Here is a 27,238-nt window from a genome sequence, read left to right as displayed (position 1 = left end):
TTAAAATGAGAGGGATTGTAGAAGGCTTCATAGAGGATCTGACACTTAAACTAGGCCCTGAAACATGAGGATTTCAACAAGCAGAGAATGAGAGGGAGGAAAGAATATTCACTCTGAAAGAGCAGAGGCATTGAGAAGTCACTAGTATAGTGCATTTTGGGACTGGAGGTATTCTATTTATGTAAGTCTAAGATGTGTACAGAAGATGGAGAGGTGAGGGTATTAAGACAGAATGGTCAGGGCTACCATGTATGATTGTGCTGCACTACAAAAACCCTAGGGGCACCACTCAGGCAGATGGTAATTGGAATGGAACCCCCTAGAGTTAGAGAGTACTAAGTGCATAAACTATATGCAGCAGACTCAATTATGGCCAGATTGTAGTGGACCCTGAATGTTACTCTAATAAATTTAGACTTTAACCTGACATTAAGAAGTAATGCAGGATTTTTGGGATGCCTGGGTGGCTCAGTCAGTTAAGCATCTTGCTCTTGACTGTGGTGGGGAGTCTGCTTCAGGATTTCCCCCCTCCATCTGCCCTTCCCCCTGCTCATGCGCACGCACATTCTCTCTTTAAAATAAATAATCTTAAAAAAAAAAGTAATGGAGGATTTTCAAGCAGGAGATAAACATGTTTTAGAAAGGTAAACTGGATACCCATTGTGGAATACAAACTAATGAGGGAGACAAGGTGAGGATATCCATAGGAAACTATTGCTGTAGTCTGGGTAAAAGATGGGCTTGAACAAGAGCAGGGGAAGTGAAAGATGAATACATTAAAGAGACATTTCTAAGTCAGAATCAATGGGATTTGTTGGCCAATTGGATCTAGACAGGAAGGCAGCATTCAGGTCCCTGCAATTCTGAATCAGGTGGCCTGGGATGGGGTCCTGGAATCTGCATTTTAATAAGTAACCCAGGTGACTTTGTTGAAGATGGTTCACCAGCCATATTTTTCAAAATACTAGGCAGACAGTGATGATAGCCAGATAGAGAAACAGGAAGAAAAATGTTTTGGAAAGAAAGATATTGAATACAATTTTGGAGAGAAGTGCTATAGAAGACATATAATTAACAATAGGTAGGAAAAATGTACCAACTGAGCGATAACGAAATCTAGAGGAACAAATAAATATTAAGAATGGCTTCCCTCCTGCTTATATCCCTATTCATAAAGTCCTGTTTTGAATGTCCTCTGATACTAGTAAGTCCATGGACAGTCAATGAAGCCCAAATCTTTTTAGCAAAAAAACACAAATTTTTGAAAAGAAAATAGTGGAGAAAGAAATAATATTATTGTGTCACTTCATGTCACAAGATGTACACTCTTTTCCTCTCAAATATAAAGCAAAGAGGGTAGGGCCACTTATTATCTGGACAGTGTACGAAGGTACATAATAAACTAGGGAATGCATAAAACACTAAGGCATTTTAGCAGAAGTCTGTTACCTTATGTAAAAAGACTATTAGGCAAAAAGGTAGGAATGTTATCGAATGCTCTGTTCTGTTAATGCTTACATGAAAAATAGCTCTCTGGTAAAGTGTCTGAATGCATTCTTTTTGAAATCTCCTCCCTTCTACTCTGCCAAATTTATGACAAGAAAGTAGAATTACTAATGATCTTTCACAGGAGTAGGATGGTTGGTACCTATCTTCTGGTCTTAACCAGAAGAGTCTGAAAAAAAAAATTCTTCAGTAATCCTAAAAAAGTCCCCCTAAACAGAACACAATAATGTATGAGATGTCACAGGCTGCACACGATTCATAAAAGGAAAAGTTGCTTTTGAAGAAGTCGTTAAAATCTCATGAGTTGGGGCACCTGGGTGGCTCAGTTGGTTAAGCATCTGCCTTCAGTTCAGGTCATGATCCTGGCGTCCCAGGATCAGTCCCGCGTTAAGGCTGAGCTGGCAGCCTGCTTCTTCCTCTCCCTCTGCCACTCCACCCTGCTTGTGCACTCTGCTTGTGCGCTGTCCCTCTCGTGTTTTTTCTCCTTCTCAAATAAATAGAATCTTAAAAAAAAATAAAATCTCACAAGTTAATAGATTAGGGACCCCTCCAGCATCTCTGTGTCATTTACTGTATCAGAACAAAACAAAACCACTATGAGAGTTCTTCTATGAAGATATAAAACTTTAGGAGACAGATAGGGGATCTTTACATAAAAAGGCCTATTTTCTCTTAAATCACAGTTTAAATTGCTGAGCGGTCCTTTAGTCTTGAGAATATTACCAATGATAAATGGGAACAGGCAAAAGCTTATAGAATTATAAAGCTGTACTCTGTGCTCTTAACCACTGGCACGGGACTCCCCAGCTCTTCATACCCCTGCTTTTAATTTCCCTGAGGACACCTCGAGGCTGTTGGGCAAATGTTTGCAAGTCACAACTTGTTTTATTAGAAGTAACTGTGAGAACTCCAATGAGAAAATAAATAAGGTTTCAGAGATTTCCAGATCTCTATTTCCAGTCATCCCCAAGATGTTTAGGGTGTGACTTTAAATGTTTAGTATGATAAAAGTTTAAAACCAGGTATAATACCATGTAACACACTCTTATTCCAGTTGTTGAATACCCCTGAAGACAGGGTACTGTCTTCTAAATCCCTGGGTACTCTGACAAACCAACCTCTCAAACCTGCATCTGTGCCCAAATTGACCGAGTTTCCACTCTTTTCAAAGCCAGTTTTTCTTAAATGTGAATATTCAGACCTAGTAAATCTTAACATTTGCTGTGCTATCCTACTGTGGGAAACTAGAGTTTATTAAAAATTTTCACTTTTTTCACTCTTTCACTTCTTTTTGTATCTGGAAAAAATAAAAAGATGCTATAAAATAAAGATCCCAAACGTAATTTTTGAGACCACATCCTGTATAAAATATATTAGTTTCTTATTTATTAAGACAATTTGAACATTAGAAAGAAAAATTAAAAAGCCTAGTCAACCAAAGATAAAATCAGATTTGGGAGTATAGAATACATGCTTGTTGATAGGTGAGGGTGAACAAGTCATTTAACCTTCCTGTGGACCTCAGCTCCCTCATCTGCCCCAGTTTAGGATGTTTAGGGTAGAACATACTGTATGACATGCGTCAATAGAATCATCCAGGGTGGTTTAAAAAAAACAGATCAGCAAACCTGTCCAAGACTTCTTGGATAATTTTTTGTGGGGGGTAAAGGGGAGAAGAGGGAAGAGCAGTTGTCAGACAAATTTAGAATCACTGCCATAGGGGGTCAATTCATAATTGGAAAAGCAGTGTACTCTGTATAACACTATACAAATATGTACCAAGGCAGGGAAACAGACTTTTTATAAAGTGTCTTTTTTGTTCCACAGTGATCTGCTTTTTGAACTGTTCCAGAAGAAGTATATAGAATTTGGAAACAAAAATAGCAGTTGCTAAGGTAGAAGATGTTCTTAAAAAAAGAAAAAAAAAAGGTATTTTGATACTTTGGCAGATGGCCCAGAGCAATACCACTCTAAAGATCTTGGTTCCCTGAAATTTCCGCAACTCATCAGTCTATATGACAAGTGTTTCCCCTATTAATGGAAGCGACTCCATTAATGGCGTTTGCACCAAAGTTCATGTTGAGAAAGAAATTTGAGCGTGACCATAGCTCTTCTCCTACCAAGTAGCAATGGCCCTTTTCACTTGATGCTCCACCCACCAATACTCTAATCATCTCAATTCTATCTAAATTCTCAAACTACCTATAAATAGTTGAGAAAGGGCATAGAACTCAATGACATGCCTTCAATCCAGAAAGGCACACAACCCTAGACCATAAGGACAATTTCAGTTTTGTGTCTGAATGACAAGCATTCCAACAATGAAAGAGGCATTTCCCTATTTCCTCATGGGAAACATTAGGGATGGAGGAGGGATTGATACGTATTGAGGTAGTATTACTTGCCAGGTGCTTTATATAAACTACCTTATTTTAATTTTTCTTCTGCAGGAGCATAGATTATCTTCCCTTTCTTTCTACATAAAGAAAACGAGCTTCAAAAGTTTATATAAATTGACTAAGGTCAAAGAATTAGACAATCAAAGACCCAGATAAATCCAGGTCTCTGATATGAAAGTCCAATCTCTAGCTCTTTTCACTAATTTACTTTTTATTTTATTTTTAACCAAAGTTATACATATCTATATTTTAAGGAGTCAAGGAGTTTCACAAGGCTTAAGAAAAACTGTAAATCTCTTGCTCTCTTCTTTCCCCTCCTCATTTCCTGCTTCACCTTGGCAACAATTTTTAGCTCCTTTGGTTCTTTCTGGGATTTATCTTGGTATCTCTAAATAACATACTAATATTGCCTTACTGATTTTTCAGTTTTACTTGTCTTTCCACTATGCAAAGTAGGGATTCAGGTCATAGATTGCTATGCTGTCTTCTAGCTTCCATTTGTTTTTGTGGAAGTCTAGAGCCATTCTGATTCCTGATCTTGTACTTAACTCACCTGGTTCACCCCTCACTTCTAGGAAATTTTCTTCAATTATTTTTTGGGCAATTTCTTTCCTTCTGTATTCCTTTGTGGGACTCCTCTATCTGGATGTTGAATCTTCTGAAATGATACTCTAATTCTTCCCAGCCTTCTTCTTCTTAAATGAACTTCTTTTTATTTCATATATAAAATATCTTAAGCCTGCTGTCTTTGGTAACCAGTATTATTCTGCCAAGTGATTGTTAACCAATCCTGAATAAATAAAATAATAAAAGTAAGTAGCGGTGCTTCCAGAGAGCTCTACTGAGGCTAGGGGTGTGTGAACCAAAACAATGTTCCACCAATTGCCCAGCTCAATCAAAACAACTCAACTTTGATTAGTTGTGTATTTTGGGATTTCAAATTTGAAAAGAATCCCAGGCTTGGGCACCTGGGTGGCTCAGTTGGTTAAGCCACTGCTTCAACTCAGGTCATGATCCCAGGGTCCTGGGATCAAGTCCCACATCAGGCTCCCCCTGCTCTGCGGGGAGCCTGCTTCTCCCTCTGCCTCTGCCTGCCATTCCCCCTGCTTGTGCTCTGTCAAATAAATAAATAAAATTAAAAAAAAAAAAAGGAATCACAGGCTTAAAGGTATCAGATTCTCACCACCTCCACCCTGAATGATTTATAAGGCTTTAGTAAGGTCTATTTTTTGTGGGGTAGAGACAAGTATGGGTGATTTGGGAGGTGGGAAAGGCCCCTCTGTTGGGTTTCCCCCACTGCTGAGATTATAATTGTGTCTAGGTAAGTGGTCTGCCAGGTTCACACTTGTGGTAAGAGGCCACTTTAAATCTAAAGCAGTTTCAGGATGGGGGGAGGAAATCACCTGGAGCTACCTCTTCCACTCCACCCTAGAAAAGAAAGTCATCTCCTTTTCCAACCCCTTAGGGTATGAATAATAATAATCATTCACATTCTATTTCAGAAAAGTTGCCACCTTAGCAAAAGAGGTAAATAAGTTAGTGGAAGATACACCCTTTTTTGTATTTTAGCTCTGTGTTCACTTTTTCACCCATGAAAATCATCAGAAGCAAAAAGCACAAGTCAATAACATAGTAAATACACTTAAATAAAAGGACATCCTCTGTCTTAGGGTAAATTTTTAAAGACACTCAAAAGTCTGTGGGATGCCTGGGTGGCTCAGCCAGTTAAGCGTCGGCTTTCAGCTCAGGTCATGATCCCAGGGTCCTGGGATTGAGTTCCACAACAGGGTCCCTGCTCAGCGGAGAGCCTGCTTCTCCATCTCCCTCTGCTGCTCCCCCTGCTTGTGCTAAATCTCTGATAAATAAATAAAATATATATATATAAAAAAAGTCTGTGTGTTTTCCCCACTTAAAGAAAGGAAATGGAAAAGAACTGTCACGCCTAACACTTAGTTATAATCATTTCCCACTCTTAAGAGAGTTCCCTAACATAAGCAGCCAATTCTCCAAAATAACAGTTTGCATTTCTGGTCTCACTTTCTGATATACCCATAGCACACTGCACTACAACTGTGACGGTGTTGCAGTCAGGCAGCTGAAAGAATAGAAACTTAAATACCATTGATCCAGGAGTGTCAGAATTTAGATTTTATATTTTTTCCATAAGCTGGTAGAATGCTAAATGTATCAGGATAAACAAGGTAAGATGAATCCCCCAAAGACCAACCCAAAACCTCCCCAGACCAGGCTCCCCATTTTATTGGATGTTCGGACTTGGTGAAACTTTTTGTGTTATCTTCTAAGTGTTCAAAGATTTCACAAAGACCACACCCATGTGTCTCAGCTTTGCCTTACTTCCTTTTTTTTGGGTCCAGTAGTACTTCTTTCTCTCAAACTGTTTATCAAATTCTAAGAGTTGAAGTGCACAACCAAACAGTATAACACCAAAAGAGAAATTGGGCATAGCACGATGTTCAACCCCAAGGTATAGAGAAACATGGCATTGTTCAGTTAGCTTCCTCAGCTTCCTAAGGAGTATCCTCTCCTGAGTAAGGATCATGTTAAAATCTGGAGATGGGGGGTAGAATGGGGCTTATGCAGTTTAAAATGGCTATTTAATATTAAAAATCTGTTTTCATAAATCATATAAAGTAGTGCTCTGCAGAATATTCTTAGATGGGGGAACTACAAGAGCAAGTTTATATTCAGTATGAGGAGGTGTAAGAGAAGACTGTGGGAAGGAGGAGCAAATATTAAATCTCCTTGGATGTGTGAGATTTTAACATTTATGAAAAAGGAGAGAAGGATTTTAAAAAGCCAAGAACCATCAATATCAAAGGAAAGGCATTTCTAATTTAGTGATAGGAAATACATGAAATTCTATTATAGGAAATGCTACATAACAAGTGGCTATGAATAATACAAGCATTTAAATATCCCATAAGAGCAGGTGATTTTATTCAAGTAATTTGAAATAACATATTATTTTGAAGAGACCTAAGTCCCTGATTTCTGTCCTTTTAGCAAGTCACTCTCCCTAGCAAAATTACCTGGTTGTGTGCTCCAGAGAACAATTCTCTATACCTCACTCTATGCAAGTATTTCAAAGATTCTTAAAACTTCAACTTCTTGAGTAACCATCAAAATAGAACTCATGTTATTTTTCTTTATCCGCTCAATTCCCAATAATTCCTTACTGAAATGACTTGAAAGACAAACCTTGTTTTCACAACCTATTTTTTATAGACACTTTATTTTTCAAAGCAAAAGTATTGGTAGTAAGTGAAAGCTAATGCAGATCATTAGTGCTCAGTTTACTCTCATAATTTAGTATTGATAATTACTATCATAGAGAGTATATCTCTGGATAAAAGGAAAAAAACTCAGGTTACTATACAGGACATTTCCCTTTGAGATAAGTATTATTTCTCAGACTCTTTTTCTTTAAAACAAAAAACAAACAAAGTCCCTTAAGGTCCCTTAAGAATTCTTGTTTGCACAACAATTGTAAATACATTCAACACCACAAAACTGTACATTTAAAAATGGTTACGATGGTAAATTTCACGTTTTATGTATTTCACCATAATTTTATTTTACTTTATTTTTAAATTTTATTTATTTATTTGAGAGAGAGAGAATGAGAGATAGAGAGCACGAGAGGGAAGAGGGTCAGAGGGAGAAGCAGACTCCCTGCTGAGCAGGGAGACCGATGTGGGATTCGATCCCGGGACTCCAGGATCATGACCTGAGCCGAAGGCAGTCGCTTAACCAACTGAGCTACCCAGGCACCCTTCACCATAATTTTAAAAAGTTTTTATAGACTAAGGATTGAAAAACTACGACATATGTATTACATGGGTCCCAAAGGTTTGTTTTCAGTTGCAAAGGACCTGGTACTGCTGTCTCTTTTGGTCCTCCTCAACTTTTCTGAACAATGTCAAATACCGCATCTAGTTCAAAAGACTTTGTACACTAATTAGCCATCTACCCACAAGGTAGTTCATTTAATATTCTCTGCTATTCTTTTTTGAAGATGACTCAGAATCTTGGTCCCAAACTATAAAGAGATTTTTGTTACCTATTCTAGATAATAGCCTCCTCTTTCCCTCTACCCATGAATGAAAACTACAGCAGCAAGGAGATGGGGGGAAGGGGAATGGCGGCCACAACATAAATCCTACAGAAACTAGAAATCAAAATTTGGCCTGACAAAACGAAACTCAAACTGGTGAAATTAAACTAATATACATGCTTATAAGGTGTCAGAAAACACACAAAATACCAAACAGTAGTACAGCTAATCAGTTAATGCATCATGTCAGAATAGTTAGAATAGTGAAGTTTTACATCACAGGGTACTTATTTTTATTTACCGTTTACTTTTGGATAATGAGTATGGTTTTAAAAAACATGCAAAGTCTTTCGTTGTTACACGGCACACTCCTAAATCATGTCAATAATTATTTTATCTAGACTGATACACGATCGATTAAAACACTCAAATATGCAAGCATTCACATAATGCCTGCATCTCTCTGTAAATAACACCTGTGAGTGTCTTGAAGTAGTCCACAGTTCACAGATGTATACTGATAAATTACATTACCTGCTTAAGGTCATATTCTTGAGTGATCAAAAAGCATCTGAAATAATCATTTATAAAAGGTAATAATTCTATCAAAGAGTACACAATACACATGTCACACACATATCTGGACCATGCTAATGTTAATAATTTTCACTTCATATTAAGTAAGTACCATCATGCTGAGCTTGTATATTTTTTTCACCTACTCATTCTGAAACTCTCCTAAGGGATTTGGCTACGGTAGACTGTTAGCTTGGTTAGTACCTCTAAAGAAAGAAATTTCCCAACAAAATTGGGAAGTTAATGACAACAAAGTGAAACTGATGCTTTCCCAGTTCAGTGTCATTCCTGGTTTCCTTCAGGGCAGAGAAGAACTTGCCTGTGAGATGTAACACCCTTTACTTTATAGTATAACTGGAGTAGAGGAAAGAAAGAACAGCAATATATTTTATTATTAGCCTCAGCCTACCTATCTAGCATTTCCTCTATGAAAAAAAAGAGGTGGGGGAGGGGAGAAAAATGACCAGGATCAACACAGAAGTTGTTTTCAATATATTGGTATCTTAAACTCTTCCCTTTATTTGGATTTACTCTGCGGAGTTTTTGTTTGCTTTTTTTAAGTTCTGAGGCTTTTTGCTGTATATTGTTGCTATTTTAAGAACAATGTACTTTCAGGTCAACATGGTTTCACGAGTGAATTCTTTCAAACCTTCTAAGAACAGAGAGCTCTTATGCTGTTTAAACTAACTTCAGTTCAGAGAAAGCAGGAATTCTTCTCAGTTTTTTTTTAGGAAACTGTCATAACCCTAATATCAAACTCTGGCAAAGAACACAGAAAATGATGACTACAGATGATACCCAATTACCGATTTTAAGTAAAAATGTTACCAAAAAGAAACCTATATGCTTAATTACACCATGACCAAACATAAGGTGGGTTCACCAACTGGAATTCAACTAAAATAACCCATCATCCTAAGAGGTCAAAGAAAAGCACATAATAGGTCATGACAGATGCCAAAAGCCATTTGACAAAATTCAACTTCTACTTCTAATAAAAATGTTTAGTGAAGTTGTAATGAAAAAACATCATCTTAACAACCAGAAATATACAGACAAAATGAACACTCAACATCCATTATTCAAAATTGCACTCAATGTGCTAGTCAATGTAAACACACACACAAACACACACACAACTTTGGCCTAAAATCCATTCTCTGTGGGGCGTGTGGGTGGCTCAGTAGGTTAAGCATCTGACTCCTGATTTCAGCTCAGGTCATGATCTCAGAGTCGTGAGAGCCAGCCCCATTTCTGGCTCTGAGCTGAGCATGAAGCCTGCTTGAGATTCCCCCCCCCCCCCCCGGTCTCTCTCTAAAATAAAATAAAAAACAAAATAAAATCCATTCTCTGCAAAAATCCTAGTAAGCTAGAAATATTAAAGACACTTCCTTGATAAACAAAATTTATTGGAAATTAATAGTAAACCCCTTATTTAATGACATAGTATAAACATCCACAAACTAAGAAATAACATATGGATGGCCAGAATCACTGTTACTACATATCACTGCACTGGAGAGGCCAGCAATTCACTAAATCAAAAAAAGAAAAGAAGTATAAAGATAAGATTATATTTAGATGATTTTTCCTAGAAAATTCAAGGGAAACAATTTATTAAAACAAATAAGTTTAGAAAGTTGGCCAGATATAGAATCACTCATCTAGGTACCAGCCACAAAATATTAGTGAATATAATAGCTAAAACTTCCAAAAGGATTATTTTAATAGTTTTTTTTTTTTTTAAGATCTCATTTATTTAACAGAGAGATACACAGCGAGAGAGGGAACACAAGCAGGAGCAGGAAGCCTGACGCAGGGCTTGATCCCAGGACCCTGGGACCATGACCTGAGCGGAAGGCAGATGCTTAATGACTGAGCCAACCAGGCGCCCCCAAAAGGATTATTTTAGTGAAACATGAACAATTTATACTTTACCTCAAAAAGAATGTAATATTCAAGAAAATTTTGAAAAAGATAAACGAAGCACTTGCTTTATGAACTACTAAAACATGCTATAATCAGCAGATTGGTATTTGTATAGGAATAGACAAATAGAATAAAGCAACAGAATAATGATAAAAGACCCATGTATACATGGAAATTTATTATAATACAGTAGTATTCTAGTCAGGAAGAAATGATTTCAACAAATGATTTCAGGAAAAATGGCTAAATCCCTACCTTATATAATATACAAAAATAATTTTCAGATATTTTAATGAATAAAGCATAAAAAACTATAAAAGAATAGACAATACAGGAAAATAATTTTTTGAGTGGAAACTGCCTTAAGTAATAAAAAGCCTGGGTATTTCAAACCAAAAGACTGACAGTTCTTGAAAATATCTGCCATATATTTCACAAAGAATTAATATATCTGCACCCTAATAGAATATAGATAAATAATTCTGAAGAATAATGGGCAAAATATATGGGCAGATCACGTTAAGAGATGGTTAACTACATTATGGTACATCCCGACAAAGAATACCATGCTGACGTTAGGATAACGTAGAGCTATGGCAAGATTTCCACCATATATTTTTTTTTATCCGAAAACGCAGGTAACAGAATGGGATGCATATATACTCTCACTTTCACAAGGAAACGAAATAACATGTTTATACACATGTAAGAGTGATGTGGAAGGCCTTGTGAAGTATTACGACTGGGGAGAGAACTGAGAAAAGTTTCATTTTCTCTATAAATTGCTGGCTTTATACATGGTCGTATCATTTTAGGGTTTCCCTCTCCTCCCAAACGACGAAAAAATAATTTTTCAACACAATACAGTGCTTACTCTCTGCTACCCCCTCGTTTGAAATGTGTATTCCACTATGGTAAGGAGGCAGATCACTTTATTTTCCTTCATTTTCATGTCCACTTCACTTCCGTTACTACCATTTATTCTCCCTTTGGACAACTTGTCAAAAGCATCAGAGAAATAAAGGGACACTTGACATAGCAAGGCTGTTCAATTTTTGATTGCTACAGTATAACAAGGGAGATACAACTACTCTTTGGTTTGAATATCTTCCCCCTACTTTCTTCACTTCTTGACAAGAAGAGCTTTTTACACCTGTAACTCGTTGCTACTCAGTTTACACCGGAGTTGAGACCCTACCTAACGCCTGGTTTCTCCGGGGGTTTGCTTTTGCTTTTCCGCCTCCTCCACCCATTCTCTCCGTGACCCTCGGGAAGTTACCCCACTTCTCATTGACACGGCTATGATGACACCCCACAGGAAAGCAGTACAATTGTGCAACAACCTTGGGAAGAACAACAGAAAGACCTACTTAAAAGTTTTTGAAAGAATAACCACGATAGTACTGCTTGCGGAAGACAACCCTTTTCCCGAAGGGCGTCTGGGACTCGGGACGGGGCCCACGTCTCACCCTGACATCGCAAGCCCTGCCTCCCCTCTTTCCCCGCAAAGAAGTCAAGTCACCGCGAGCGGTGGACGCGCAGTTGGGCTGGATCCCTCCCCAGAGACCGTCGCGGCGGGCAGAGCGTTGCTCCGCTGACGTCGTGGGCTCGGAAAGCCCCTCCCGGATCCGCTCGGGGACGCACACCCGGGTGGTTTTTCTCGCACTACGTCCCTCTCCACTTTGAGAAGCGGTCGTCTCCGCAGCTCCTCGGCTTCTTTCCCTGCGGCACCCGTACTGCCAGCGCACCGCCCTCGCTCACACACACATGTTCCCCGCCGTTGTGCTCGACGGGTTCCGACAGACCAACTCGTTCGCGAAGTTTCTTACTCACAGTTCAGGGATTCCGCGCCTGTCTCTCACGACCCGGATCCGCGGCGCCAGGCCGAGTGAGTCGACCGGAAGTTGTTTTCCGTTCCAGTTCAGAGGGCAGCGCCTGCGCGCGGAGCTTTTAACCCTTTACCCTCCACCCGGCCAGGGCAGGCCGGACCCCAACGGTCCCACCCATCCTCGCTCCGCCTATTCAAGGCCCGCCCATCCAAGCCCCGCCCCGCCGCGCCTCGTAGGGTAAAGTACAGGCGCCGAAAGTCAACAATGTCCAGGTTAAAGGTCACCTGAGGGCCTTGGCGAGATTTTTACTGAACAGAAACTATACTGAACAGAAACTAGCCAGGTTTAACATCACCCTGTATGTGAGTTAGCGTACACAAGAATCATCTGAGATGCTTGTTAAAGATGTAGATTTACCAGTTCACCCCTAGAGATCTTAGAGTTCAGAGCAATTGGGGTGAAGCCTGGAACCTGCATTTTTGTCTCATCCTCATGTGAATGTGATTAAGGTGATTAAAGTCCACACTGAGAAACAAAAACACTACACACACACTCTCTCTCTCACACTCACACACAAGCACACCCATTTGGGTTTTTCCCTAGTTGTAATAACCTTTCCCTAAATGTTACTTGCTAAAGTTGAATGGTTGCTAGATACAAGGTAGACCTTCACAAAAAAATCTCATGGATTAAGACTTCTCCATTATTCCATTTCCTAGCCATGCTTGAATATTCAAGACAGAAAGTTTAGACAGATACCTCTAGAAGTGTTTGAACTCTCAGTTTTAGCTCTGATACCTCCTGGCTCAGGCAAGTTGCTTAACCTAACAAACCTTACTTTTTATCTGACAAATGGAGACAGTGATAACCTACTTCACTGGATGGATGGTTGTGAGGATCAATCCAATGATGTAAGCAAAAGCACCTGGTAAATTTTAGAATGCTCTTCCAACGAAAGATATTGTCCAGAGTCACTCGTATCAGGCTGGCTCCTTGCCACCACGAAGGTTTTCCCTCCGATTCCTTGCACGAAAATAGCAGTCAAATCCATGGCACAGGTTCAAGCTTCCTGAGAGGACTGAGGGTAGGACTTAACCACATTGAGTGCGTCTGGCTGAATGCATGTAGCACTCTCAGAAGCTTCCATAGTAATAGGAAACTTCCCATTTTATTTATTTAACTTAAGAATATTTTTTAAAATCTCACCACTTTTGCACATATCTGACATGGGTTGATAATGTTTGAAAAAGACCTCCTCACCAAGCACAAGCATACTAAGGACATCGAAGTAATAGTTTGATAGACTGGATTAAAAGGACCACAAATACTATATGTTGTTATCAGGCACAGCCTGCTCTAGAACATAGTTTATATCCATAGACTTGACAAAATTTCTGAAGTTGAGAACTTTCTTGTCCTGGTGATCTTGGCTAATCCATGCCTGATTAAATCTTCAGCCAGTGATTCTTTATTCATCCTGAAAGATTCAAGCCTAGGTCTGGAATTCTTGAGCTCCCTTTTTTCTGGTCATATGGTCCCATATATCTTAGAAGCTGCTATCTTCTTAGGGGAGCCCAGCATCTTGCTCTTCCTGGGATTGTATTTTTTCTCTGTTAGAGCAGGAGGCTCAGGTTCTGGTTGCCACACTTCCTCCTTACACTTCTGAGCCATGGATGTTTGTACTTCTTTCCTTAGGCCTGTAAATCCAAGATTTAAAAACCTACGAAGTTACGGTGCACTTTTTAATATTGGTTTACTTTTAAAAGTCAAAGCCAAAACATACTGCAAAAAAATGTTTAAACAAACAGAAACTTCTCATATATAACATTGTGATCAGTTGAACAGTTTCTTATAATAAGTAATTGAGTTGAATATGACAGTAAAGCACTGTTTTTTTTTAAAGAGATGTTCTCTTTTTTTTTAAATTTTTTTAAAGATTTTATTTATTTGCGAGAGACAGAATGAGACAGAGAGCATGAGAGGGAGGAGGGTCAGAGGGAGAAGGGGACTCCCTGCTGAGCAGGGAGCCTGATGTGGGACTCGATCCCGGGACTCCAGGATCATGACCTGAGCCGAAGGCAGTTGCTTAACCAACTGAGCCACCCAAGTGCCGTAAAGCACTGTTTTTTTAAAGAATTTTTTTTTTATAGCAGTTTTAGGTTTATAGCAAAATTGAATGGGAGGTACAGAGATTTCCCATATACTCGCTATCCCAACATGCAGAAATCTCTTCCATTATTAACATCTCCCACCAGAGTGGTATATTTGTCACAACTGATGAATCTACATCAACATAACATCGTCTTCCAAAGTCCATAGTTTCCTTTAGGGTTCATCCTGGACAGATATATAATAACATGTATCCATCATTGTAGTATCATACTATACTAGAGTAGTTTCACTGCCGCAAAAATCCTCTGTGCTCCACTTATTCATCCCTCCCACCCCCAATCTCTGTCAACCATTCATCTTTTTACTGTCTCCATAGTTTTGCCTTTTCCAGAAAGTCCTATGGTTGGTATCAAAAAGTATGTAGCTTTTTCAGATTAACTACTTTCACTTAGTAATGTACATTTCAGTTTCCTCCATGTCTTTTCATGACTTGGTAGCTTGTTTCTTTTTTAGCACTGAATAACAGTCTATTGTCTGGATGTACCACAGTTTATTTATCCATTAACCTACTAAGGGATGTCTTGGTTGCTTCCAGGTTTTGGCGATTATAAATTGAGCTGCTATAACATTAGTGTGCAGGTTTTTGTGTGGACATAAGTTTTCAACTCCTTTGGGTAAATACCAAGGGGTAGGATTGTTGGAGCATATATATATTTAGTATGTTTAGCTTGGAAAGAAGCTGTCAAACTGTCTTCCAAAGTGACTGGACCATTTTGTATGCCCACTAGCAATGAATGAGAGCTTCCTGTTGCTCCACATCCCTGCCAGCATTTGGTGTTGTCAGTGTTCTAGATCTTGGCCATTATAACAGGCATGTAGTATATCTCATTGTTTTAATTTTCACTTCCCTGATGACATATGATGTGGAGCATCTTCTCATATGGTTATTTGCCATCTATCTGTACATCTTCTCTGGTGAGATATCTGTTAAGATCTTTGGCCCATTTAAATTTGTGTTCTTTGATTTCTTCTTGTTGAATTTTAAGAGTTCTTTGTGTATTTTGGCTAACAGTCCTTTATCAGATGTATCTTTTGCAAATATTTTTCTTCCAGTATGTGGCTGGTCTTTTCATTCTCTTGACAGGGTCTTTTGCAGAGCAGAAATTTTTTTATTTTAATGAAGTCTAACTCACCCAACTTTTGAGCAAATTGAAAGAGCTGCTTTGATGATTTCTAATTGAAATAGTGTTTAATAATACACCCAGAATCTAAAACTAAATGCATAAGCATTTTGAATGTGGAGGTGTTAAGAGCTTTGAATAAGGTATAAAAAAATTAAACATACACATTACTTAAATATATATTTTTCTCTCCTTTCAATTCCATGATGTTGTAATCATAAAGAGAAATGGCTGCATATTTCTCCAGTGTGTGAAACATGCATGAATGCTGGGGTAAATAGATGAATTTTAGGCTAAGATAAGGTCAAACATTTTCCTTTTTCTATAATGATGATGAATTTTTTAGAACTGACATACAGTATATTTTATTAAGGTTAGGAACTGAGTTGAGACATTTATTTGAGGATTAGTCCTTTAAAAGAATGACATAGTTCACTTCAATTTTCCTTTACTCATAAATATTAATATACATTAGGTTAGCAAGCAGTACTATGGGGTAGAATGGGATGAAAATGAGAACTGCGGGCTCATTAAAAATATTTTAGGTTCTATTTTCAAAACTGCTTAATATTTTATTGAGCATTCTGAATATAAATCTAGGGACAAGGAATGCTGCCAGTATAAACACTTACTACAACTTGGAATGTCAGGTATGCATCAATGATCTCCATCAAATCTTTGATGTGAAGTATCACTATTAATAGAATCTGGTTGACTTCCGATTTAGGATGACATCTGGACTAGCTGTTTGTGTTTCAGACTCTAAATTCAGACGTAATAAAAAAATCAGAAAAATGTGAGAACTCATAATAACACTGAAAGGAAGAATTGATGACCAGATCCAGCACGTATGGCTGAGCAGGCTCTGCCCTACACAGAGCACCTAGCTGACAGGGGTGGTCACTTGCCAAGATTTGCCCTCTTGGGCTTGAGTCTTCCCCGAAGGAATGACTTTTTCTAAGTCAGAAAAAAAGCATCAAAAGAGTAGCTGTAACCCTGCCAACAAGCATCCTAGTGACAAAATTTGACAGGATTTCCAATCATTTCCAAGAACTGTGGGGCTGAAATGGACATAACCTTTGTTGCTTGAGAATGAGGAAATCTGCTGGCCTGAAGAACAGTAATAAAATGATCTGCCTCATGGCACCTGCTAGTGAATTGGGCAGTAACCCCACTACTATGTGTGACCTGTACATAGTATTTGACACCTCCTTGCCCCAATGTTCCCCATTAGTACTTCTCTCTATTATTTTTTGAGCTGTGGTTTGGAGTATACCAATACGATCCCAATGGAAGTATATAAATGTGATGCTCTATATTTAAGGATATGTGAAGCCAATAATTAAAGGGGATGAGCAGACAGAGCTGTGGGTTTGACTATTTCTGAGACTTTGATTTTTCATATATGGTTCCCATCAAGGAAAAGACCAATGATTATTTCTGATTAACCAGGAATTCTCTTCTTCATCCTAAAATAACTAGGCAATAAAGGTAAGGGATCTCACCTCAGGTCAATACCTATAGTGACAAAATTAATAAATGTCAGGGCGCCTGGGTGGCTCAGTTGGTTAAGCGACTGCCTTCGGCTCAGGTCATGATCCTGGAGTCCCGAGATCGAGTCCTGTATCAGGCTTCCTGCTCAGCAGGGAGTCTGCTTCTCCCTCTGACCCTCTTCCCTCTCGTGCTTTCTATCTCTCATTCTCTCTCTCTCTCAAATAAATAAATAAAATCTTTAAAAAAATTAATAAATGTCAGCTTCAGGCCAAAAATGTCCCTGTGATCTGTTAATGTCTACTTGCCCCTCAGCTCCATATCTGTGCTGAGGAACTAATAGAAATCAGGTAGATAATGAGAAGAACCAAGGAAAATCCATACATCTGGTTAGTAAGGGCTACAGAATGATTGGAATGAGAAAATACAAGACAAAGCATCCCTTTGAAAAGATTATACTGCATAAAGGAAGAAAACAGAGTTCTCAAAATGCAGAGACAATGGAACTTTGGAAAATGGTTTACCAGAAGCATAAGTAGATGGGAAAAATCTGCTTTGCATTTTCTGTGAAAAAAGAGATGTCATATTAGACAAGATATTAGACTAAGAAAAGGAAGGACCTAGTTAAGAGGCAGGGAGAAATAAAAATAAAGTTGGATAAGTTAAGGCTGTAAGGACATAAAACACGCAATGGCAAAATTAAAATATGATTTGAACATAATCAAGGATGGAATCAATACTGCAGAATATTAAATCAGTGATTAGAGTAAAAGCCTGAAAAACTCTCTCAAATGTCAATGGAAAGGACAAATAGACGAAGACCATGAAATGGGTAGTGGAAAGAAACTGCTCTAACTTCTTCCTGAAGAAGAGATCAGAGTAAATAGAACAGAAATAGCAACCAAAGATATATCAGAAGATATATCCAAAGCAATTGGAGATGAAAAGGACTCAATAAGTTTTGAAACGTATTAGTGAAAAGAGACCAAAAACTTTGACATATCTTGATAAAAATTTTGATATGAAATGATTTATCAATTTATTTATTTATTCAGCAAATATTTTTTGAGTGCTTGCTATGTGCTAAAAGTTAGAGATGCAAAGATGACCAAGACACAGTCCTACTTTAAAAGAACTTAGTGTCTGTTGTGGCTAACATACATAGGAGAAACAGACAATTACTGCACAATGTAGTATTATAATATTACAATAGTGGTCAGTATAGGGTACTTGGAAAACACACTGGAGTCCAGGCTTGAGAGGATAAGGGAAGTTTTCTTAAATCTAAAGTATGGAAAGAATTCAATAAGAATTATTGGAAGGAAGAAAAGAATTAATTACTTGCAAAGAAAGAAAAATAGACTTCAACATTAAACTTCAGAAGCTGATTAGAATAACATCTACAGATGCATGGGAGAGTTTTAACTTACAAAGTCTATAACCACCCAAGTTATCATTCACATAGGAAATGAAAACAAAGATATTCTTTGATACCTCAAGGTTCAGAAATATACTACCCATTTCCTGAAATAGTTGAAGATACACTTCAGTTAGTCAAGAAGGGAATCAATTTTTTTTAAAAAAGGAAAAGAAAAATTCTGAGATAAAACAAATATTTGTAAATATTGGAAATAACTATTGGATTAAGTGAAAATTTGTAGCAAATATAATGAGGCTATTAAAAATAATTTTGAAGATATAAGGTACACGTATAAATAAATAATTTAATAATAATGTATTCTAAAATTCCTGTTTATAGCAATAAAAACTCAAGTGGGTGGAAGAGAGGTGGCAGGAAGTGAAAAGTTCTAATTTACTATTTTTCTTATCTTCTACTTGTAGAAATAAGGAGATGATAGACAGGATGTCATTCTAACTATGATAATTAGACATATATTATTTTAGGGTTTTTTTTAATGTGAAGGTAAGTAACTACAAGTAGAATTCAAAATTGTATGTTTATTTTCACATTAATAGAGGAAGAAAGAAAAGAAAACATTGCCCCATATAACAAAAATATAAAACTCTTACTTCCTGACATTTAATCAGTCACTCAATAAGGTAATTCACATGAGTACTCCTCTGCAACATGTCTTGCATGCATATACTTTCTGTCCTCGTTGTTACACACTGTCTTCATTGCCATTCTCTGTCCCTATTGCCACCCCTTGTTCAAGCCACCATCAATTCTTATGTACCATACTAGCCTCCTAATGGTTCTCCTCATTTTCTCTCTTGTCAAATTCCAAATGTTATACTCAGTGAACTCCAGTAAGATAAACTCAAAGAGATCTATACCAAAGCACATTATAACCAAATTGTTGAGAGCCACAGATGAAAGAATCTTGAAAGTAGTAAGAGCAAGGTGACTCATTATGTACAAGGGATCCTCAGTGAGATTAACAGCCACTTTCACTTTGAAATCATTGAGTCTAGGAGGCAGTGGGATGACATATTTAAAATGCTAAAAAAATAGATGTCAACCAAGAATTCTCTATCTGGCAAAATTATTCTTCAAAAATGAAGGAAAAATTAAGATGCTCTGAGATAATCAAAACCTGAAGGAGTTCAGTGTTAGTAGACTTATTTACCCTATGAGAAATGATAAAGGGAGTCCTTTAGGCTTAGATAAAAGTCTACTAGACAATAATTGAAAGGATTACAAAGAAAAAAATTTGGCAAAGACAATTACATTGATGAATATGAAAGCAAGCATAATTGTATTTTTGGTTTATAGGAACTAAGCTATATAGGAATAAAGCTTTTGCATATTATTGAAGCTAAGTTGGTATTAATTCAAATTGGATAGTTATAAATTTAAATTGCTAATTGTAATTACCACAGTAAGCACTAAAACAATATCTAAAATATATATATATATAAAATAAAAGGAGAAGGGAATAAAATAGTACAAAGCGAAGGATCAATTAAACACAGAAGAAGGCACTAATGTGAGAAGTGAGGAACAGAAAAATGGTATAAAGCATACAGAAATCAAATAGCAAAATGGCAGATGTAAGTCCTTCCTTATCAGTAATTTCTTTAAATATAAATGAATTAACCTCACTAATCAAAAGGCAAAACTTAGCAGAATGGATAATATAACATGATCAAACTATATGCTTACTACAAGAGACTTACTTTAGATCCAAAGACACAACTAATTTGAAAGTAAAATGTTGGAAAAAAGATTTTCCATGCAGACAGTAACCAAAAGAAACATGGGGTAATTATATTAACACAAAATACCTTTCAAGTCAAAAACTGTTACAAGGGACAAAAAAGGACATTATATATTGAAAAGGGTCACTAATCAAAAAGATATAACAATTATACACATTTACACATCAAACAATAGATCCTCTAAATATATGAAGCAAATATTGATAGAATTGAAGGGAGAAATAGACAGTACTACAATAACAGTTGGAGAATTTACTACACCACTTTTAATATGGGTAGAAAAATAGAAGATCAAGAAAGAGAGAGGACTTCAATAATAGTGTAAATCAACTAGACCTAATATACATATATAGACCATTTCACCCAACAACAGCAGAATACACGTTCTTCTCAAGTAGATATGGAACCTTCTCCAGGATAAACAAATGGTAGGCCACAAAAAAGTCCCAATATATTTAAAAAGAATGAAGTCATACAAAGTGTCTTTTCCAACCAAAATGAATGAAGCTAGACAGCAATAACAGAAAGAAAACTGGAAAATTCAAATATGTGCAAATTAAGCAACACATTCTTAAACTACTGATCAATCTTTTGATTACAGATTAATGAAAACAAAATTGTACCATACCAAGCCTTACAGGATGAGTGAAAACAGTGCTCAGAGAGAAATTAATAGTAGTTAACATCTACATTAGAAAAGAAGAAAGCTCTGAAATCAATAACCTAACTTTACACTTCAAGGAACTAGAAAAAGGAGAGCAAGCTAAACCCAAAGCTAGCAGAAGGAAGGAAATAGTAGAGATTAGAGCAGAGATAAATGAAATAGGAAAAAAAAGCAATAGAATCAATGAAGTCTAAGTTGGTTCTTTGAGAAGATCTGCAAAATTGACAAAATTTTTCTATACTTATAAGAAAAAAAGGAAGAGAATAATAAATAACTAAAACCAGAAATGAAAGTGGGGACATTGCCACCACCAAATAGAAATAACATGGATTATAAGAGACTACTATGAATTATAGGCCAACAAATAAGATAATGTAGTTGAGATGTAGAAATTCCTAGAAAAACACAATGAAAACTCAAACAGAAGAAACAGAAAATCTGAACAGACCTATAACAAATAAAGAGATTGAATCAGTAATCAGAAACCTCCCAACAAAGAAAAGTCCAGAACCAGATGGTTTCACTGGAGAATTCTATCAGACACTTAAAAAAGATTTAGCACAACCCTCCTCAAACTCAAAAAAATAGAGGTGGAGGGAATAGTTCCTAACTCATTTTATGAAGCCAGCATTACTGTGATATCAAAGCCAGACAAAAACACCAGAAAAAAAGAAAATTAAAAACCAATATTCTGGGGTGCCTGGGTGGCTCAGTCATTAAGTGTCTGCCTTTGGCTCAGGTCACGGTCCCAGGGTCCAGGGATTGAGCCCTGCAACGGGCTCCCTGCTTGGTGAGCTTGCTTCTCCCTCTCCCTCTGCCTGTTGCTCTCCCTGCTTGTGCTCTCCCTCTCTGTCAAATAAATAAATAAATAAATAAATAAATCTTAAAAAAAACACAAAAAAACCCCCAATATTCTTTATGAATAAAGATTTAAAATTCCGCAAAATGCTAGCAAACAGAATCCAACAGCATATTAAATAGATTATGCATCATGACCAAGTGTGATTTATCCCTGGACTGCAAGGGTGGTTAAAGAAAAAAAAAAAAATCAGTGTAATGCACCACATTATGGAATAAAATAAAAACACCTCACATGATGATCTCCATTAGTGCAAAAAAGGCATTTCACAAAATCTAACACCCTTTCATGATTAAAAAAAAAAAAGACTTAGAAACCTGGAATAGAAGGGAACTTCCTCAACGTGAAAAAGAGTATTTATGAAAAACCTCCAGCTAACAACTAACTCAATAGTGAAAGACTGGAACATTTCCCCCTAAGAACAGGAACAGACAAGGATGCATCCTTTCATCACTACTATGCAACACTGTCCTGAAAGTTTTAGCCAGAGTGATTAAACAAGAAAATGAAATAAAAGGCATATAAATTAGAGAGAAGTAAAAATAAAGGGGCATGAGTGGCGCTGTTGGTGGAGCATCAGACTCCTGGTTTCAGTTCAGGTCGTGATCTCAGGGTCGTGAGATCAAGCCCTGTGTGGGGCTCCACACTCAGCACAGAGTCTGCCTGAATTCTCTCTCCCTCTCCCTCTGCCTCTTTCCCCTGTGCTCACTCTCTCTCAAATAAATAAATAAATAAGTCTTAAGAAAAAGAAAAAGAAAAAAAGAAAAAAAAAACATTATTTTTTTTCAAGATTTTATTTTTAAGTAAATGTACACCCAACATGGGTCCCAAACTCACAACCACAAGTTGCATGCTCTACAATTGAGCCAGTCAGGCATACCAAGAGTAAAATATTTCTATTTGCAGATGACATTATCTTATATATAGAAAATCCCAAAGAATCTACAAGAAGTTAGTAGAGCTAATAAATGAGTTTAGCAAAATTGCAGGATACAAGGGCAATGCTCAAAAATCAGTTGTGTTTCTATACATCATTAATGAAAAATCCAAAAAAGAAATTAAGAAAATAATTCCATTTATAATAGCATCCCCAAAATAAGATATCTAGGAATAAATATAACCAAAGAGGTAAAACACTTGTACATTGAAAACTACAAAACATTGCTGAAAGAAATGAAGAAATATCTAAATAAATGGAAAGACGTTCTGTGTTCTTGGATTAAAAGAACTAATATTGTTAAGATGACAAGGCTTCTCAAAGTGATCTACAGATTTAATGTAATCTATGTCAAAATTCCAATGGTATTTTTTTTTTTGTCAGAAATGTAAAAAGTTGATCCTTAATTCAGATGGAATTACAAGGGGCCCTGAGTAGCCAGAGAATACTGAAAAATAAAAATTGGAGGACTCATACTTTCCAATTTAACAACTTACTACAAAGCTCCTGTAACTAAACAGTGTGGTATTAGCATATGGGTAGTCATATGATTAATGGAACTATAATTGAGAGTGAAGAATAAACCCATATGTATTTGGTGAATTGATATTTGACATGGGCACCAAGGCTATTCAATGGAGAAAGAATAGTCTCTTTAACAAATGATGTTAGGACAACTCGCAGCCATAATCAAAAGAAGGAGGTGGACTCTTTTCCTCACATATATATAAAAATTAACTCAAAATGGATCAAATAAACAGCGAAAACTATGAAACTTTTAGATCAAAACATAGAGGTAAATCATTATGACCTTAAAGTTGGCAATAGATTCTTAGATATGATACCAAAATCATCAACAAGAAAATAAAAAATAAATTTGACTTCATAAAATTAACAAAAAATGGGCATTGAAAGATGTTATCAAAGAATGATCAAAAGATAATTTACAGAATGGGAGAGAATATTTGCAAATCATATATTTGATAAGACTCTAAGAATCCAGAATATATAAGGAACTCTTAAAGCTCAACAGCAAAAATGACAAACAACCCAATTTAAAAATGGCTAAAGGACTTACAGACAGTTCTCAAGGAGACTATACACATCTCCAACACGCACATGAAAAGATGCTTGACATCGTTAGTCATTAGGGAAATGTAAATCAAAACCACAACGAGGTACCACTTCACATACACTAAGATAGCAATAATAATAATAACAACAACAACAACAATGGAAAATAACAAGAGTTGGCAAGAATGTGGAGAAATCAGAGCTCTTACACATTTCTGGTGGGCATGTAAAATGGTTTGACAACTTTGGAAAACTATTTGGTTCTTCCTTAAGAAGTCAAACAGAATTACCATATTACCCACTATTCTACCGCTTGGTATATTCCCAAGAAGAATTGAAAACAGGTATTCAAATAAATACATATAAATACATGGTCATAGCAAAACTATTTACAATAGCCATAAAGTGAAAATAGCCCAACTATTCTACTCAACAATAGATGAATGGAATAAACAAATTGTGGTTATACATACAATCGAATATTGCTTGGCCATAAAAGGAATAAAGTATGGATATATCCTACAACGTGGATGAATCTTGAAAACATTATGTTAAGTAAAAGAAACCAGTCAGAAAAAGTCACATATTCTATGATTTAACTTACATACAATAGCCAGAACAGATACATCCATAAAGACAAAAGACAGATTGGTGGTTGCCAGGGGTTGAGGGGAGCAAGAAAGGCAGAGCACCTGCTTAATGGGCCCAGGGTTTCTTTTTGGGGTGATAAAAGTGTTTTGACACTGGATAGAGGCTGTGGTTGCATGACACTGTGAATGCAATTAAACGCTACTGAATTGTTCATTTTATCATGTTCAATTTTATGTTACATGAATTTTTACCTAAATTTTTTAAAAGGCAAAGAAATAAGAAAATTTGAATAAACTCTGGATTGAGTTAATAAAAACATATCAATACGTTCCTTAATTGTAACACATGTACCATTCTAATGTAAGATGTTAGAAATAAGGGAAACTATGTGATGAGGTGAGGCAGGGTGATAATATGGAAACTCTCTGTTGTGTTTGCTCAATTTTTCTCTAAATCTAAAACTGTTGTAAACAAAGGCTATTAACTGAAAAAAACTTGGTTGTTCTAAATAACTCTTGGATCAAAGAGGAAATAAAGCTACAATTAAAACCATAAAATAATGATGATGTGAAAGTAACCTATAAAAAGTTGTAAGATGTAGTTAAAATGGTGCTCAGGAAATTCTTAGCCTTAATACTTGCATTAAAAACAGGAAAGAAAAAATCAATGAACTAAGCATTTAACTCAAAAATTGAAAAGAAAAAGTAAAATACTGTAGTCTAATAAGAGACATTAAGAAAATACTAATGAAGATGGGGCGCCTGGGTGGCTCAGTTGGTTCAGCTTCCAACTCTTAATTTTAGCTCAGGTCATGATCTCAGGCTCAAGCCCCACATCAGGCTCCCTGCTCAGTGGGGAGTCTGCTTGAGATTCTCTCTCTCCCTCTCCCTCTGCCACTCCCCTTAAATAAATAAATAAATCTCAAAAAAGAGAAAATACTGATAGAGATAAAAGCAAAAACTATTTTAAAAAAGAGCTAATCATAATAGTTAAATCCAAGAGACAAATTCTTTGACATGTCAATCAGGAAAAAAAAAAAAAAAGAAGAGAGAAAACATTAATGAACAAAATTAGTAGTGAAAAAGATTATTCTACATAGTTAGGAGATGATGAAAAAATTACAAGAGAATGCTGTGTATGCTAATACCTTTGAAAAATTTGATGAAAAGGATCATTTATAAACCATCAGAGTTTACTCTGTGGAAAAAATAACATTCAACCAAACTAGATCAAAACAGAATATTAGAAATATTAGAAAGCTTTTAAAGAATTACTTCCAAAAGTGGGTGCCGAGGACAAACAGTGTGAAGATTTGCTCTTTAAACTTTTCAAGGAGCAGATAACTCTCATTAAACTTTTTTAGGACATGGAAAACTTTGGTGTTTTTATCAAAAAATAAAAATATAAATTAATATCACTTGTGAAAATGAAAGCAAAAGTTCTCAACAAATTACAGATTTCTTTTAGCATATATTTTCTTAATATAAATTGGTGTAAGATTAATTAATTTGGACACACATTTTGCATATCGCTGTTGGTTATAACATAATTGTGGCTTGCAACTAGCACAGTCATCATTGGGAGAAAGGTTTTTTGCACAAAGTGTAGGAACAGCTGCTTTGTTTGAGTATCTGGTTGCTCTGCCTGGATAGGGTTCCTTGGCTACGCCACATTGTTTTCATTCTTTTCTGTTAATTTGAGTTGTGAACTGAATTGTGAAGCCAAAATAATAGAGAAGAGGCATCTCTGCATGTGGATTAAAGAGAGAATGAGGAAATGTGTAGGTTTGGTTTGGTTCATTTTGATCAACTAATTTATTATTTTAACTAGAGCAATAACTAAATATACTTTATAATTACAAACCTACCTTTATTATGGAAGCATGATTTTTGATAACATAGAATTTTTAAATAAGGCAATAACTGCATTGTGTAACAGCAGAGCACTACCTCCCTTAAGTAGAAAAACCTTACAGTTATCTCTAATAATACCAAAAAGACATTGAATATAGGTTAACATGAAGTCTTGATATACCTTTTGTAAAATAGAGTGAGAAGTAGATTTGGTAGTTATTTGGTTTTTATGATAAATGTATTTATCTCAAACCAACAGCCATCATCATTCTTAATGTGAACCACTAGGGAAATTCCCACTGAGATCAGAACAAGACAAGGTCAGCTGCTATCTCCTCTGTTATTAAACACTGTTCTAAAAGTTTTGGTGAGAAGAAAAAAAAAGAGGAGAAAAAATTATATTTTTCTTAACTAGGCATCCCATGTGAATTACCTAAAGCAATTTGGAACAAATAGAGGATCAATATAATAGCCGGGTACAAGATAAAAATATGAAACCAAGAACTTTTCTAAATGCTAGCAGTAATTAGTTAGAAAATACAGTAGAAAGAACGTCCTTATCCAAACAGCATCCCCAACCCTATACACAAAGAAGATAAAATATATTGGAATACATTTTATAATAAATACATTATTAATAAAATACATTAAATAAAATACATTTTATAATAAATGAAGAACCTATGGTGTTTTCCGAGGCCTTAATACATGGAGAGAAAAAAATGTGTGCAGAAAGGAAGGTTCTCTACTGTAAGGATGATCATAATTAATGTGTAAGTTCCATGAAATTCCAACTAGGACTTTTGGGGCAGAATTTAACAAATTGATTTTAAATTTTCCAGTGGCCATCTCTTTCATTGTCACAAGTGTTTAAGAGAAATAACTGGATGTTGCTTTGGGGCCCTAACTACCTGCTTGCAGGAACCTCGGTCGGGTTGGACGCAGTATACAGAACCATGTCCCCCGCTGCATGGCAGTA

At 36.4% G+C, this 27,238-nt stretch overlaps 1 protein-coding gene across 5 annotated transcripts in view; it reads right to left on the bottom strand.

Moving 5' to 3' along the window:
- The window catches only part of TANK (TRAF family member associated NFKB activator), a 93,951-nt gene that overhangs the window by 65,241 nt on the left and 1,472 nt on the right, over positions 1–27,238 (bottom strand). Inside the window, exon 1 of one of the 5 annotated variants that reach the window (XM_027590373.1) lies at positions 12,319–12,472. The exons of 3 other annotated variants lie outside the window; for them this stretch is intronic. The gene's annotated coding sequence lies outside the window, so the exon portion shown is untranslated. Of the gene's footprint in view, positions 1–12,318; positions 12,473–27,238 lie in introns of those variants that run through there. One more of the 5 variants, XM_027590371.1, reaches the window with a different exon arrangement.

The sequence above is a fragment of the Zalophus californianus genome, chromosome 3 (assembly GCF_009762305.2).
Source record: "Zalophus californianus isolate mZalCal1 chromosome 3, mZalCal1.pri.v2, whole genome shotgun sequence".
NCBI classification, from domain to species: Eukaryota; Metazoa; Chordata; class Mammalia; order Carnivora; family Otariidae; genus Zalophus; species Zalophus californianus.
This window is presented reverse-complemented; position numbering and strand designations above follow the sequence as displayed.